The sequence below is a fragment of the Mustela lutreola genome, chromosome 6 (assembly GCF_030435805.1).
Source record: "Mustela lutreola isolate mMusLut2 chromosome 6, mMusLut2.pri, whole genome shotgun sequence".
In the NCBI taxonomy this organism is placed as follows: domain Eukaryota; kingdom Metazoa; phylum Chordata; class Mammalia; order Carnivora; family Mustelidae; genus Mustela; species Mustela lutreola.
Window position 1 is genome coordinate 104,556,592 of NC_081295.1, and position 17,357 is coordinate 104,573,948.

The 17,357-nt window shown below is 36.7% G+C and overlaps 1 long non-coding RNA gene across 1 annotated transcript; it reads right to left on the minus strand.

The window, feature by feature from the left end:
* Positions 1-6,354: 6,354 nt before the first annotated feature.
* Positions 6,355-17,338, minus strand: LOC131834141 (uncharacterized). Its single transcript, XR_009354767.1, has 3 exons — positions 17,213-17,338; positions 7,975-8,084; positions 6,355-7,142 (listed from the first exon to the last, which is right to left on the minus strand). It is a non-coding gene; the product is annotated as an uncharacterized LOC131834141 (long non-coding RNA).
* Between the last annotated feature and the right edge of the window lie 19 nt (positions 17,339-17,357).

A 17,357-nucleotide genomic window follows, 5' to 3' on the forward strand; every position in this document is an offset into this window, starting at 1 on the left:
TGTCTGATTGCTGAGGCTAGGACCTCTAGTACTATATTGAATAGCAGTGGTGATAATGGACATCCCTGCCGTGTTCCTGACCTTAGCGGAAAAGCTTTCAGTTTTTCTCCATTGAGAATGATATTTGCGGTGGGTTTTTCATAGATGGCTTTGATGATATTGAGGTATGTGCCCTCTATCCCTACACTTTGAAGAGTTTTGATCAGGAAGGGATGCTGTACTTTGTCAAATGCTTTTTCAGCATCTATTGAGAGTATCATATGGTTCTTGTTCTTTCTTTTATTGATGTGTTGTATCACATTGACTGATTTGCGGATGTTGAACCAACCTTGCAGCCCTGGAATAAATCCCACGTGGTCGTGGTGAATAATCTTTTTAATGTACTGTTGAATCCTATTGGCTAGTATTTTGTTGAGTATTTTCGCATCTGTGTTCATCAAGGATATTGGTCTATAGCTCTCTTTTTTGGTGGGATCCTTGTCTGGTTTTGGGATCAAGGTGATGCTGGCCTCATAAAATGAGTTTGGTAGTTTTCCTTCCATTTCTATTTTTTGGAACAGTTTCAGGAGAATAGGAATTAGTTCTTCTTTAAGTGTTTGGTAGAATTCCCCCGAGAAGCCGTCTGGCCCTGGGCTTTTGTTTGTTTGGAGATTTTTAATGACTGTTTCAATCTCCTTACTGGTTATGGGTCTGTTCAGGCTTTCTATTTCTTCCTGGTTCAGTTGTGGTAGTTTATATGTTTCTAGGAATGCATCCATTTCTTCCAGATTGTCAAATTTATTGCCGTAGAGTTGCTCATAGTATGTTCTTATAATAGTTTGTATTTCTTTGGTGTTAGTTGTGATCTCTCCTCTTTCATTCATGATTTTATTTATTTGGGTCCTTTCTCTTTTCTTTTTGATAAGTCGGGCCAGGGGTTTATCAATTTTATTAATTCTTTCAAAGAACCAGCTCCTAGTTTTGTTGATTTGTTCTATTGTTTTTTTGGTTTCTATTTCATTGATTTCTGCTCTGATCTTTATGATTTCTCTTCTCCTGCTGGGCTTAGGGTTTCTTTCTTGTTCTTTCTCCAGCTCCTTTAGGTGTAGGGTTAGGTTGTGTACCTGAGACCTTTCTTGTTTCTTGAGAAAGGCTTGTACCACTATATATTTTCCTCTCAGGACTGCCTTTGTTGTGTCCCACAGATTTTGAACCGTTGTATTTTCATTATCATTTGTTTCCATGATTTTTTCCAATTCTTCTTTAATTTCCCGGTTGACCCATTCATTCTTTAGAAGGATGCTGTTTAGTCTCCATGTATTTGGGTTCTTTCCAAACTTCCTTTTGTGGTTGAGTTCTAGCTTTAGAGCATTGTGGTCTGAAAATATGCAAGGAATGATCCCAGTCTTTTGATACCAGTTGAGTCCTGATTTAGGACCGAGGATGTGATCTATTCTGGAGAATGTTCCATGTGCACTAGAGAAGAATGTGTATTCTGTTGCTTTGGGATGAAATGTTCTGAATATATCTGTGATGTCCATCTGGTCCAGTGTGTCGTTTAAGGCCTTTATTTCCTTGCTGATCTTTTGCTTGGATGACCTGTCCATTTCAGTGAGGGGAGTGTTAAAGTCCCCTACTAAAATTGTATTATTGTTGATGTGTTTCTTTGATTTTGTTATTAATTGGTTTATATAGTTGGCTGCTCCCATGTTGGGGGCATAGATATTTAAAATTGTTAAATCTTCTTGTTGGACAGACCCTTTGAGCATGATATAGTGTCCTTCCTCATCTCTTATTATAGTCTTTGGCTTAAAATCTAATTGATCTGATATAAGGATTGCCACTCCTGCTTTCTTCTGATGTCCATTAGCATGGTAAATTCTTTTCCACCCCCTCACTTTAAATCTGGAGGTGTCTTCGGGCTTAAAATGTGTTTCTTGGAGGCAACATATAGATGGGTTTTGTTTTTTTATCCATTCTGATACCCTGTGTCTTTTGACAGGAGCATTTAGCCCATTCACATTCAGGGTAAGTATTGAGAGATATGAATTTAGAGCCATTGTATTGCCTATAAGGTGACTGTTACTGTATATGGTCTCTGTTCCTTTCTGATCTACCACTTGTAGGCTCTCTCTTTGCTTAGAGGACCCCTTTCAATATTTCCTGTAGAGCTGGTTTGGTGTTTGCAAATTCTTTCAGTTGTTGTTTGTCCTGGAAGCTTTTAATCTCTCCTTCTATTTTCAATGATAGCCTAGCTGGATATAGTATTCTTGGCTGCATGTTTTTCTCGTTTAGTGCTCTGAAAATATCATGCCAGCTCTTTCTGGCCTGCCAGGTCTCTGTGGATAAGTCAGCTGCCAATCTAATATTTTTACCATTATATGTTACAGACTTCTTTTCCCGGGCTGCTTTCAGGATTTTCTCTTTGTCATTGAGACTTGTAAATTTTACTATTAGGTGACGGGGTGTGGGCCTATTCTTATTGATTTTGAGGGGCGTTCTCTGAACCTCCTGAATTTTGATGCTCGTTCTCTTTGCCATATTGGGGAAATTCTCCCCAATAATTCTCTCCAGTATACCTTCTGTTCCCCTCTCACTTTCTTCTTCTTCTGGAATCCCAATTATTCTAATGTTGTTTCGTCTTATGGTGTCACTTATCTCTCGAATTCTCCCCTCGTGGTCCAGTAGCTGTTTGTCCCTCTTTTGCTCAGCTTCTTTATTCTCTGTCATTTGGTCTTCTATATCACTAATTCTTTCTTCTGCCTCATTTATCCTAGCAGTTAGAGCCTCCATTTTTGATTGCACCTCATTAATAGCTTTTTTGATTTCCCCTTGGTTAGATTTTAGTTCTTTTATTTCTCCAGAAAGGGCTTTTATATCTCTCGAGAGGGTTTCTCTAATATCTTCCATGCCTTTTTCGAGCCCGGCTAGAACCTTGAGAATTGTCATTCTGAACTCTAGATCTGACATATTACCGATGTCTGTATTGATTAGGTCCCTAGCCTTCGGTACTGCCTCTTGTTCTTTTTTTTGTGTTGAATTTTTATGTCTTGTCATTTTGTCCAGATAAGAGTAAATGAAGGGGCAAGTAAAATATTAAAAGGGTGGCAACAACCCCAGGAAAATATGCTTTAACCAAATTAGAAGAGATCCAAAATCGTGAGTGGGGAGAAAGGGGATAAAAAGAGGTTCAAAAAGGAAGAACGAAAAAAAATCAAAAAGAAAAGAAAAAAAAAAAAAGAAAAGAAAAGAAAAGAATTTTTTAAAAAAGAAAACACCTAAGAAAAATGTAAAAAAGAAAAAATATATATATTAGATAAACTAGTAAAAAATCGTTAAAAAAGAAAAAGGTAACAGTTAAAAAAAAATTTTACCCGAAGGCGAGAAATAAAAAAAATGAAAAAGAAAAAATTAAATTAACTGCAAGACTAAAAAAAATCACAGGAAAAAAGCCATGAGTTCCGTGTTTGGCTTTCTCGTCCTCTGGAATTCTGCTGCTCTCCTTGGTATTGAAACCGCACTCCTTGATAGGTGAACTCGGTCTCGGCTGGATTTCTTGTTGATCTTCTGGGGGAGGGGCCTGGTGTAGTGATTCTCAAGTGTCTTTGCCCCAGGCGGAATTACACCGCCCTTACCCGGGGCCGGGGTGAGTAATCCGCTCGGGTTTGCTTTCAGGAGCTTTTGTTACCTGAGCGCTTTCCGTAGAGTTCCGGAGGACGGGAATACAAATGGCGGCCTCCTGGTCTCCGGCCCGGAGGAGCTGAGAGCCCAGGGCCCCACTCCTCAGTGCGCCCTCAGAGAACAGCGCCCAGTTACTCCCGTCTGCCTGACCTCCGGCCGCGCTCCGAGCTCACCGAGCCTTCGACCGAGCTGTGAGCTTACTATCAGCTCTGTCTCTGTAGCCGGCTTTCCCGTTCCAATACCCGCAAGCTCTGCGACACTCAGACACCCCCGATCCTTGTGTGACCCTGCGGGATCTGAGGCCACGCTGACCCCGCGTGGGCTTCGCCCCGGTTTAGCCTCTGGAGCAATGTCCCTCAGCGGAACAGACTTTTAAAAGTCCTGATTTTGTGCACGGTTGCTCCGCTGCTTGCCGGGAGCCGGCCCCTCCCCCCGGGGTCTATCTTCCCATCGCTTTGGATTCACTTCTCTGCCGGTCCTACCTTTCAGAAAGTGGTTGTTTTTCTGTTTCCAGAATTGCTGTTCTTCTTCTCTTCGATCTGCCGATGGATTTTCAGGTGTTTGCAATCTTTAGATAAGCTATCTAGCTGATCTCCGGCTAGCTGAAGCAGTCTCAGCTTGCTACTTCTCCGCCATCTTGACTCCTCCCCCCAGACATTTGCTCTTTAAAAGACAATGTTAAAATGAAAATTTGAGCTACAGACTGGTAGAAAGTATTTATAAAACTAGTCTGACAGTATATGACATATGTCCATTATATGATATATGTCATATGGCCATAAAAACCATCCATTATTCTTACAAATTAATGATAAGAAGAGAAATAACCTATCCAAACAATGCACAAAAGATTTCAACAGATACTTCCCTGAAGAAGATTTGCAGATGGAAAATGAGTACATGAAAAGACACTCATTCAGCATTATTAGTCCCAGAGAAATGCAAATTAAACCACAATGAAATAGTATAATACACTAGAATGGCTAAAATTTAAGACTGTACTAAGTGCTGGCAATACTGTGGAAGAACTGAGACTCTTGTACATCACTGGTGTAATGTAAAGTGGTAGTAATGTATCCCACTTTGAGAAATAGTTGAACCATTTTTTTTAAAAATTTAACATATGCTTACTATGGCCCACCCTTCCACCTCTATATTTTTACCTAAGAAACATGAAAGCATATGTCTATTTAAAGACTGGTATGTTGGGGCACCTGAATGGCTCAATTGGTTAAGTAAGTGTCTGCCTTCATCTCAGGTCTTGATCTCTGGATCCTGGGATTGATTAGTTAACGGATGAATGGATAAACATAATGTGGCATATATACATATTATTACCCTTAACAGGAAATTAAATTCTTTTATGTGCTGCAAAATGGAGGAAACTTGAGGACATTAGTGATACATAAACAAATATTTATGAATCAATTTGTATGAGCTAGAATAGTCAATTTCGTAGAGAAAATAAGTAGAATAATGGTTACCAGGGACTGTTGGGAGGGGGGGGATGGGGAATTATTGTTTGATGGGTACAGCATTTCATTTGGAGAAGATGAAAAATTTCTGGATTTGGGTAGTGGTGATGGTTGCACAACAGTGTGAATGTATATAATGCCACTCAACACTCAAAAATAAGAAATGGTAAATTTTATGTTATATTTACTTTATCCCCCAAATTAAACATTTCTGCTCTATCAAGTAGGATCCCTAAGGAGCACACATATTTTTGTGTCTAAACCTAATGATTTCTAAGAAGATGTCCTGGGAAAAGAAGCTGTATTCTGTTGGGAAAGTAATTTTCTGAAAGCTGGGTTATAGACTGACCATTTTTGAAGGGGTGAGCACATATCACTTTAGGTATCACCTCGGGCTAAAAGCATTATATATAAAGGGCAAGGGAGATTCATGTTGAAATGAAGGTTTACTTGACAGTTTACTCTGTCAGCTTGGGGTGCATATTAAAGCAGTAGCTTCTTCTCTTCTGGCACCTGAGTCCTCTGTTCTTTTGGAGCCTTGTTTTCCATATTTGTCGTGATAAGGTGACAGTCTGTTTCCCTACAACTTTATAATGTCATTTCAACATAGCCTAAATTAAATAAGCCTTTAAATTGCCTTTAGTTCCTCAGAGACTAAGTGGTGTTACTGCTGTCAGCTCCTCAGCCCCTGTGAGTAGAACTTCAGTCATTAGGGTCCTGCTGCTGTTTACTACACACTGTGTCAAGATAATAGTGACCTATGACCCAGATGATATTTATCAAGGGTTGGGACTAAAGACGTTTTCATTTAGAGTAGTCCTCATCTTTACATTTTTTTTAAAAGAAGCATCATAAATGCAATATACACATGGTAGAAAGTACAGTAAAGATGTCGTAGCAAGTGCAGTTTTAAAATTATTCATGTTTTCCTTCCATTTTCTTGCATCATTTCATTACTATAAAAGAAAAAATGCCAGGTTTCTGGAGCATTTTGCTAGTTTTTGATGAAGGATTAAAAAATATGATTGTAATTATGATTACTGTAAGTGTAGGAAAGGGAAGAAGCTTTTCTCATACCCTCTAAAGTTCAGTGAATGAGGCTTGTGGATTAAACAACAAATGAAAATTTCATGTGAAAAAAAAAAAAGGTTGTTATGCATGCATACAGGAGTGTCACAGAAAAGAAGTAAAAACTCTAGAAACATGATTAGGCCCAGGACTTATATACCATTTTAATATACAGGGTGATGAATTGTGGAAAAGTGATAAGACAAAGGAAAAGGGATTTGAGATTCTAGGCATAGTAAATTATGGGAAGGCATATGGAGGAAACTAATGAAAGGTAAGGGTTATTTGAGTAAGGTTTGTTTATCCAGGTTTAAGTCAGTGCTGTCACCACAATGAGTCATGTCTTCCTTCTTGTAAGGGAAAGGTGGGGGACATCTTTACAAAGGGAAGTTTATACCCTGTTTTTAGGCAGAAAGGGGGAGGCAGAGAGTTCTTGTATATATTCTTTCTTAATTGACTTCAGCTCAAAATAATCATGCCAAAGTGCCATATGTGGAGGGCATATTCTCATCCCCTTCATAAGAAAAAGAATGTGTTCTTTTTTTTCTAGATTATTTTTTTCTTGTATTTTTAACAGAAACTAGCTTTGGATTATCCATAATTTAAGGAGTTTCAGATAGCTGTATGTAATTTGCTTGGATATTGGTTTCCTGATATATAACTGAAATCTTTCTTTGTCATCATTTATTTGAGAGTTTTCAAATCTCTCCTCTTGAGTGTGTTAGAGAATGTGCATTGACCCTTTGGGTGGCAGGCAGCTTTGCTACCTCATGTAGCTCGGTGGTTTCATAATGGTGGAAGGGATAATTCTCAGGGAAGTAAACATGAAGCATGGTAAAGTAAGTTTAGAAGGGCTACTCCTGCGGGTGGTCTTCTGGAAAGGCTGCATTTTTCTTCTTTCCAAAAGCTAGAGTTTTTAGAGACAGAATCTCTTCCATCCTGCAGAAAATGAGAATGAGAGAGACATGTTCAGCCAAATCAGTGGTTGGCTGGGGTGAATCCACAACCTGAAATTCCTTACTTGGAAGATGGCCTTGGAATATGTGAAGTTGATAGTTCAGGAGGCATCCAACAGTCAGGGACAGTGAAGTAGCATGGCAACTGAGTTGAACAGCATGGGTATAGCTTAGAAGAAGAGAGCGGTTAGGCAAGGAAAGCAGCAGCCAAATAGCAAATCCAGGAGTTCAGGCACAAGTGTTAAGAGAGAGGTGTTGCTGAATAGAACAGGAAATTTATAGGGGAAAAGGAAAGCAAGTTACAGGATTTTTGATTGAGAAAGCAAAGACCTTGTGCTGTAAAATACGTGGAAGAAGAAGAGTTATCTGTTAGAGAGGAGGGATTGAACCAATGACTTGGTATCCGATTTATAACTTTTCCTTTTCTCAAGAAGGGTTTGGGAGGTCAAAGGTAAATTTCAATTGTATAATATATTTGCTACTAGGTTAAAGTATTTTGAACCTTTTAATAATGTCATTCAGCCATTCATGAAAATTTTGTTTTCACACAAAAGATTATTCATGTTATAAATTGATGTTCAAGGGTCCTCACAAAGCAGCAGTTATACAAACTCATCCTTTACCCTGTAGCCCTTGTTATCTATTGAGCCCAGGTTCTCATGGTCTGTCTCTATTTGTATTACTAGATTTGTGGTCCATAGAAGTGTAGAGGGTATATGCATTTACCTTGTTTTTATAAGAAAATAGTCATGGCATATAATTAAACTTTTTTTTGATACTTTTCACCAAAGTAGCAACTTTGAAAATTGTCTTACCTGGATATTTGATAGCGAAAGGGACACAGGTACTGGAATCAAGATTCATGATGAGTTTAAGTTTGCCTGTCCTTGAAGAGCTTGTGGATCTACTTTATACCATATGGTCTCTGAAAATACGATGATATCCAGTGTATGTGAAGGATATTTCCAAAATGATTTGGCTCATAAAACTGTCAGTTGATTTCATACATCTAATTGAAACATTTTCCATCTAAAATAGGGCAATTTACAGAAGTGTCTCTCTGGTTTATTTACATTGCATATTCCCATAAAGCAGCAGGTTTGCAATAAAGCATTTGACACCCCCATGGTATTTTGGAAAAACAATATACAATCTGGCACAAGTTAGCACCAGTGTGAAATGGCAGGCTGGGGGGATATCTTAAACAGCAGCAACTTTCAAGACTAAATGAAGTGTCATCTTAAGGAGTCCGCTGTTAATGCAATTTAAATTACTCACCTGAAATTAATATTCTGCTGAGGGAAATAAAGCAATTTACGGGACCACATAATTTCCGATCACTTTAATGACATTATGTGGTCATGGACTGCTCCCTTATCTAATATAGTAACATTCTAGTTTCTTTTTAACACTAAACACGTTTTTCCATTTTAATTACTTGCCTTCTGGAGAAAAAAAGATCCACTCATTCCCTGCAATCGGTTAACAATTTGAAATTTATGCTTTGCTTCATTAGAATTAGGTAAACATGACCTTGACATACTTATTATCGTACCTAATATTCATTCCTATAGAGGAAAGTGGAAATCAAAGAACTGTGGCTTATTGTGTGAATTTTTCAAGCCTTTTAATCCCCTACAAGGCCTATTTCACTTTTTTTTCTCTCCTTTATAGCTAGGGGCAGTTTGAAACATGCATCATCTTACTTCTTCACATTTTGGCATATGAAAATGCTAAAGGAAGAAAGCAGTTTTTATAATTAACTACGTAGCTCTCTTGAGGAAAGGAGAAATGCTAGATTCTTTGTAGAAGAGGGAGAGGTTTGAAGTTTCTAGGTTTTTAGGATGTTGGAATGATTAGATGAGATAATGAAAGGACAGATGTGTTGAAAGTTTATAATTCTGGAATTGTTATTGTATCTGAGGATTAAAATGAAAAGAACAGCTCTTATTTTAGTGTTGATGTGGAAAAGAAAGGGTGAAACATAGCTAAATACATTATATCTAGTGAATATCCTCATTTAAAATTTTTTTTAACATTCTTTGCATTTAGCCCCATGATTATGGAAGGCTATGCCCTCAGGCAGGAGGGCTTGCCACTAGGCAGCCTTGGCATGTGGGAACTTCTTCCTTACCCTAGTGCCCATGTTGCACCTAAGAACAATTAAATCAGAAACTCTGAGGGTGGGATCCAGGCTTTTTATATATGTTGTTCAGTGTCCCACAAATGATTACAGCGTACAGCCAAAGTTGAGAACTAATGTGGTATAGACACTCTTTTGAGGGCAAAGATATTGTGTTGATGTAGTTATTTTGTGAACAATTTAATTATCTATTTAATCTATTGACTTCTAGTATGAAGGGAAAAAAGGAAATTCCATTAATATAGATTTGGTAAAAATGACAGTAAAGTTCTCTAGGGAAAGGATTGGCTTCATTTTTTTATTTGAGTTTCTAACAGTGACTAGCATATAGTGGTTGACTGATGGATAGTTCCCAAATAAAAGCTTAGTCTGTCCATTTAAGTTTATTTTGATGGAAATTATTATTGTCATTTAGAGACCTTGTTAATGGAGCATATAAAAATGTTTAGGAAGAGTATCCTCATTCAGTACATTAACACCTGAGGAGAGTAAATAAACTTTTTCAGTAAAACAATATAGAAATATTTTTCCCAAAATAACATCTCCATCGCGTAGAATAAATCTTCATTAAATCACTTGAATAAAATCAACTTTAGCATTTGGAAACTGTGTTCAAACTAATCAATAATTAAGTTTTTAGTAGGCAATGGTCGTGACTAAATGAAAGAATGAATGAATGATTTGTCAATACTACAGAGAATTCATATTTTTCTTGATAAAATGATTTTATGATATATAGGCTTTATACATTGAGTAATTTAACAAATGATGACAGTCTATATATATGTCTCAGGTGAAAATGATTTCTAGGCATCTTTATAACAGAATGTGACTTATTCCCTTAAATTTGTTCTGTCCATTATCCATCTGTTCATCCATCCATCCATCCATTCACCCATCCATCCATCCACACACTTAACTATCTACCTACCTATTTATTGTTACCTGAGATTTTCTCTTCCCCTTTTTATCTACATATTCTGCTGCATTCTACTTTTATCTTATTCATTAGACTGAGATGTTGGAATCATGTAGCCAAAGATATCCCAGGTTCCTATCACACAGAGATTGCTATGAAAGCCAAACACATAAGAAATAAATACAGTGCATGTTTTGATAATTTTTATGATGCCATTGTCATATATATTGGATAAAATTAATGGAAACTATTAAATTTACCACTATACATGATCAAGTCAGTAAAGATTTTTTTCTCCTGAAATTTAATAGAGGGATTATAGTTATTTTTTACATTATGATTAAAATTTTAAAGAACAATATTCAAATCATAATAAAAAATAAAGAAAATATTACAGACACTTATGTATACACCATTGAAATTAAACATATATTAACAATTTGCCCCCCCCTTGCTTCCTCATTTTCCCTCCCTTCTTCTTTCTTCCTCTCCTACCTCCCATCTCTCACCTCTGTTCTCCCTCTGCTTTCCGTCTTTTTTTTCCTCCTTTTCCTTCTCCTCCTCATCTTTATCATCATCATTCCACTCTTAACAAAAACCTTGCAGCCATAGCTAAAGCTTCATACATGCTCTCATACACCTTCCTTTTTCTGTAGGGGTCATGACATTTGTGAAGTTGATGTGTATCATCCCCATGCATATTTTTTACTGTTTATAAATGCAAGTATATGTGAATGAAGTAGATACTATTGTTTGGGTATTTAAAATTACATAGTAATTTGTTTTGCTTTGACATTGGGTTTTGAAATTTATTCATGATATACTTGACGCTATTCACTTGAACAATTGTGTAATGTTCCACTCTTTCTATAATTTCCAGTTTATTTTATTCATTCCTTAACAGGGAGCTCTTTGATAAGAAATAAACATGAAAAGTTTACATGGAGGTGATGTTTGTACTAAATCCTGAAAGAGGTGAGTGGGGATTTTTCAGAGAGAGGCAAACATTCCAGGAATAAAGACAAACCAGGGCTTAGAGCTGAGTCCTGGTAGGCTTTAAACAGCCTAATGACAGATGTGGATAAAGCTTATCATCACAGGCTCCTAGTCATATGAGCCTGTTAATATATGTTAATATATGTTTAATTTCAATGACTAGTAATGACATGTAGCTTCAAAGTAATATGTAAAATATTTGAAGAATATCCTAATTGAAATATTCTTGAAATTATATTTCAATAATCTCAATCCTGATATGAGTGACAGTAAAGCCATCATAATGTAGATACCAAGATTCCAGTCTTGTGTTTTGTTTCTCTTCATTTTTAATGAGAAAAGTAAATTTGACCTCTTCCTCATAACTTTGTGCAATATGTTTTTATTGAAGTATAATTGACATATATCCTATTAGTTTCAGGTGCTTGCCATAGTGATTTGATGTTTTTATACATTATAAAATGATCCTCACAATAGGTCTAGTTACTATAATCTGTCACCATACAAATTTATTATTACATCATTGACTGTGTTCCTTATGCTGTATTTTATATCCCTATGACTTAATTATTTTTTGACTAGAAGTATGTATTTCTTAATCCTTTTCACCTATTTTGCCTGCCCACCTCTGTCCCCCAACCCATTTCCCCTCTGATAACCAAATTTGTTTCCTGTATCTATGAGTCTGTTTCTGTTTTGATTGTTTTGTTTTTCAGGTTCCACATGCAGGTGAAATCATACAGTATTTGACTTCTTTCACTCAGCATAATACTCTCTAGATCCATCCACATTACTGCAGATGGCAAGATTTCATTCCTTTTTGTGACTGAGTAATATTTGATCATGCACACACACAACCCATCTTCTTTATCTATCAAGGGAAACGGGCTACTTCCAAAATTTGGCTATTGTAAATAATGCTTCAATAAGCATAAGGGTGCATCTATCCCTTCAAATTAGTGTTTTTGTATTTTTTGGGTAAATACCTAATAGTGGAATTGCTGGATCATATAGTAGTTCTATTTTTAATTTTTTGAGGAATCTCCTTATTCCTTTCCATAGAGACTACACCAATTTATATTCCCACCAACAATGTATGAAGGTACCCTTTCCTTCATATCCTTGCCAACACTTGTTATTTTTTGACTTTTTGGTAATAGTCAGTTATACCTGACAGATGTGCCGTGGTATTTCATTGTGGTTTTGATTTGCATTTTCCTGATGATTAGTGATGTTGAACACCTTTCCGTGTGTCATTTGGTCATCTGTAGGTCTTCAGAAAAATGTCTATTCAAGTTTTCTGCCCATTTTTAAAAAATCAGATTGTTTCGTTTTTTTGATATTAAGTTGTGTAAGTTCTTTATGTATTTTTTGTATTAACCCCTTATCAAATGTATGATTTGCAAATATCTTCTTCCATTGAGTAGGTTAAACTTTTGTTTTGTTGATAGTTTCCCTTGCTGTGCAATAGTTTTTTTTTTTTTTTTTTAAAGATTTTATTTATTTATTTGTCAGAGAGAGAGAGAGAGAGAGCGCGAGCGCAGGCAGGCAGAGCGGCAGGCAGAGGCAGAGGGAGAAGCAGGCTCCTTGCCAAGCAAGGAGCCTGATGTGGGACTCGATCCTAGGACTCAGTTCTAAAAAATATTCCTAAGACTGGTGTCAAAGAGCTTACGGCTTATGTTTTCTCTAAGAGTTTTATGGTTTCAGGTCTTCATGTCTTCAGTCCATTTTGAATTTATTTTTGTATATGGTGTAAGATAGCAGTCCAATTTTATTCTTTTGCATTTAGCTATCCAGTTTTTCCGGCACCGTTTGTTGAAGAGACTTCCTCCAACTTTGGATTTTTGTTTATTCTTCTTCTTCTCATTCCTTTAGGTGTACAGTTAGAGTCTTTATTTGGGATTTTTCTTGCTGCTTAAAGCAGACCTATATTGCTATGAACTTCTTTCTTAGATTACTTTTGCTGTGTTTCACAGATTTTGGAAAGTTGTGTTTTCATTTTCATTTGTCTTAAGGTATTTTTTATTTCCTCTTTGATTTCCTCATTGACCCATTGACTGTTTGGTAAAATGGTGTTTAGTCCCCCTGTGTTTGTGTTTTTTTCTGAAATTCCTCTTATAATTGACTTTTGGTTTCATATCTTTGTAGTTGCAAAAGATGCTTGATGTGATTTCAGTCTTAAACTTATCGAGACTTGTTTTGTGGCCTAATTTCTAATCTATCCTAGAGGATGCTCCATGTGTACTTAAAAAAAATGTGTATTCTTCAGTTTTTGGATGAAACGTTTTGTATATATATATTAAGTCCATCTGGTCTGATGTGTTAATTAAAGCCAGTGTTTCCTTATTGATTTTCTGTTTGGATGAACTAACCATTGCTGTAAGTGGGGTATAAAGTTCCCTACTCATTGTATTGTCAATTTCTTTCTTTATATCTCTTAGTATTTGCTTTATTTAGGTGCTCCTATGTTGGGTGCATACATGTTTATGAATGCTATCTCTTCTTGTTTGGTTGATATTTTTACATTGTTATGTAATGCCCTCCTTTGTCTTTTGTTATAGTCTGTTCTGTCTGTTAGGAGTATTGTTTTTCCAGTTCCCTTTTTGTTTCTATTTGCATGGAATGATTTTTTTCATGCCTTCACTTTCAGTCTGTGTATGCCCTTAAATCTGAAGTGAGGGGTGCCTGGGTGGCTCAGTGGGTTAAGCCTCTGCCTTCAGCTTAGATCATGATCTCAGGGTCCTGAAATCGAGCCCGCATCCGGCTTTCTGCTCAGCAAGAAGCCTGCTTCCCCCCTCTCTCTCTGCCTGCATCTCTGCCTACCTGTGATCTCTTTCTGTGTTAAATAAGTAAATAAAATCTTAAAAAAAAAAAATCTGAAGTGAGTCTTTTGTAGGTAGCAAGTAGATAGGCCTTGGTTTTTTTTTTAGTTTTAGTTTTAGTTTTTGTTTTTTTATCTGTTCAGCCTCCTAGTATCTCTTGATGGGAGCATTTAGTCCATTTACATTTAAAGTAGTTATTAATAGTTACATACTGCCATTTTGTTAATTATTTTCTGGTTGTTTTGTAGTTCTTCTCTTTCCTTTCTTCTACTCTAGGTCTCTTTTCCCTATTTTTTTGTGTATCTGTTGTAGGTTTGGTTTGTGGTTACCATTGGATTCACATTTATCAACCTGTTTTAAGCTGATAGTCACTTAAGTTTGGCTGCGTTCCAAAAGCACTACATTTTTACTCTTCTCCACATTTTACATTTGTCATGTCATATTGTACATCTTTTTATTTTGGATATCCTTAACTATGTATTATAATTATAGTTGATTTCAGCATTTTTTTCTTTTAATTTTCATTCTAGCTTTTTAATTGGCTGATCCACTGCCTTTACTATTCATTTGCCATTACTGAGGTGGAAAAGCCCAAAATGGCCATCTCACTGAAATGAGGAACCACTGAGGATAACTTGCCACTTCTCCACGAAGTCACTTCCATGTAGCTTTAAGAACTGCCCTGTGACCCCCAAGGCAATCAGCTGTGAGAAACTGCGAAAAATCCCTAGTTTGCCCACAAATATCTGTCCCAACAAAGACTGGGTGCTCAGACTGTGGGAGTGATCCCACTGAGCCTGCTGACATTAATAAAACTGTGTTCTCCCAGCTTTCCATGTGCCACTTGAGTTTCTTGGTTGCCTCAGAACTTCCACAACATTACCAGTGAGATTTTCTTTTTCACGTATTTCCTTATTTTCAGTTATGGCCTTTTTTTTAAATGGTTAAAGAAGACCCTTTAACATTTCTTATAAACCAGTTTGGTGGTGGTGAACTCCTTTAGTTTTTGCATTTTTGGAAACTATTTCTCCTTCAATTCTTTTTTTTTTTTTTTTTAAGATTTTATTTATTTATTGGACAGAGAGATCACAAGTAGGCAGAGAGGCAGGCAGAGAGAGAGGAGGAAGCAGGCTCCCCGCTGAGCAGAGACCCGACGCTGGGATCATGACCTGAGCCGAAGGCAGAGGCTTAACCCACTGAGCCACCCAGGCGCCCCGTCTTCTTCTTTTTTTAATTTGTTAAACTCTTGCTGAAATTCTTACTGTGTTCATCTGTTTTGTTCCCAAGTTCAGTGAGCATCTTTTATGACTTACTTTGAACTCTTTATCAGGTAAATTACTTATCTTTTCTAATTAGGGTTTTTTTTTTTTCCTTTTCTTTTCTAGGGTTATGTTGTTCTGTCTTAGAACAACAACAATTTATTGTCTTTTTGTAGGGGCTGGAATTCCTAAGTCATAAGGTATTGGTAGACTATCTTCTCTCTGCAGTCTGTAGCACAATCTTTGGTGTTCCTTGACTTGTAGATGCATCATTCCAGTTCTCCATCTTTCCATAGCATCTTTCTCTTTTATTTGGAACATATTTCACTGTCTCCTAATTTTGTTTGACATTTTGTGTTTATTTCTATAAGTTAAGTGGAACAGCTCCCTCTTCTAGTATTGAAGCAGTGACCCTGTATAGGAGCATCTGCTGTGTAGACTGCATGTGCCTGGTGGGTTTGGCAGAATGGCTGGAGCTGGAGCAGCTAATGGCCAGGAGGTCTTAGAGTAAGCCATGCCATTGCCTCTTTGGCAGGATGGTAAGAACTGGAGCAGGTAAGGTTGGCTGAGGTAGGGGGTCATAGGTGTGCAACCCTGGGTCTGCTTTGGCAGGGTGATTAAATCAGTGCAGCCAGCTGGGTGCACTCTAAACCATGACCATTTTGGTAGGACTTCTGGATCAGGTATAGGCCACTTTTTTTCCAGACACATGGCACCTAGGCTGACTTTGTAGGCTGGCTGGATGGCTGGCTGGATTGGGCATAGGCTGGTGGAAGTGCTGGGAGGTGGTATCTTAGAATACAACCAATTTCACTGAAGTATGTTACATACTAGTGTTTGTAGTGTAATGAGTTTTAACTTGTATGAATTCATTTACTGTAAAGAGTGAAATTGCCATTTGCAGTTTTTTATTTGAAAACAGTAGAGTTTCTTTTCTGCCATTCAGTAAACAGGAGAACAAAAAAAGACTAAACTGATAACATTTGAACTCTGTCATTATATATATTATAAGCCTATATAATTATACATTTCAAAAAGCCATTAAACTGATAATGGGCAGTCCATAATCTTGAAAGGTTAGTCCAAAGAAATGAGTTCAATTCATTGAAATGTTATCATAGCATGGGTTAATGATGTACATGTTTTTATATACTACTAAAAAGGAATGTTACTGTTCAGTGTGTTGTAATAGTCATTTCCAATTTCTGAATTTTAATTTCTTCCTTTGAAAAAGTGATTGCTGAAATCTTCCACCCTAGTAATTATCCCTTGCTCAACCTCATTACTGGATGCATAGACTTGATATCCAAAGGAAAAGTTGGGTTAACCTTCCTCAAGATTCATGTGGTTACATATACATATATATTGTCTCATGAGTTTGTTTAAGATTGCATTAGAGTACAACTCATGCTTAATGCATTAGAAATTTTGAAGACCATTTAAGACAGGCACATATCAGACAAAGGCTAATTGTTTGCTAAATTTTTATTCTAGTATATTTAATTTAGGAATTTAAAAATGCTGAAATATTATTCTAGACATTGACATTTTAGGAATGAGCATTGCAAAATGAATGCAAATAATTTCTAGATTTTTCACTCAGTGAAAGACCTAGATATTCATTCTTGTTTCCAGTTAGATTTTTATCCTGCTTTAATTAAAACAAATATTACTTTGAATTTCCTACATTGTGATGATACTACAAACTCTTCATCAGAGTCACTAAGAAATATCTGCAGACATTTGTGTATTACTTTCCCAGAACTGATGCAACAAAATACCACAATCTAGGTAGCTTAGAACAACAGAAATTTATTGTCTTGTTATAGGGTCTGGAATTCCCAACTACTAAGGTATTGGTAGACTATCTTCTCTCTGTAATCTGTAGTGGAATCCTTTCTTTCCTGTTCTTACCTTCTGGTGGTTTTCTGACAATCTTTGGTGTTCTTGACTTGTAGATGCATCATTCCAGTTCTCCATCTTCCCATGGCATCCTTCCCACACCTCTATCTTTTCAGATAGTCTTCTTTCTTTCTTTCTTTTTTAAGATCTTTAGTGA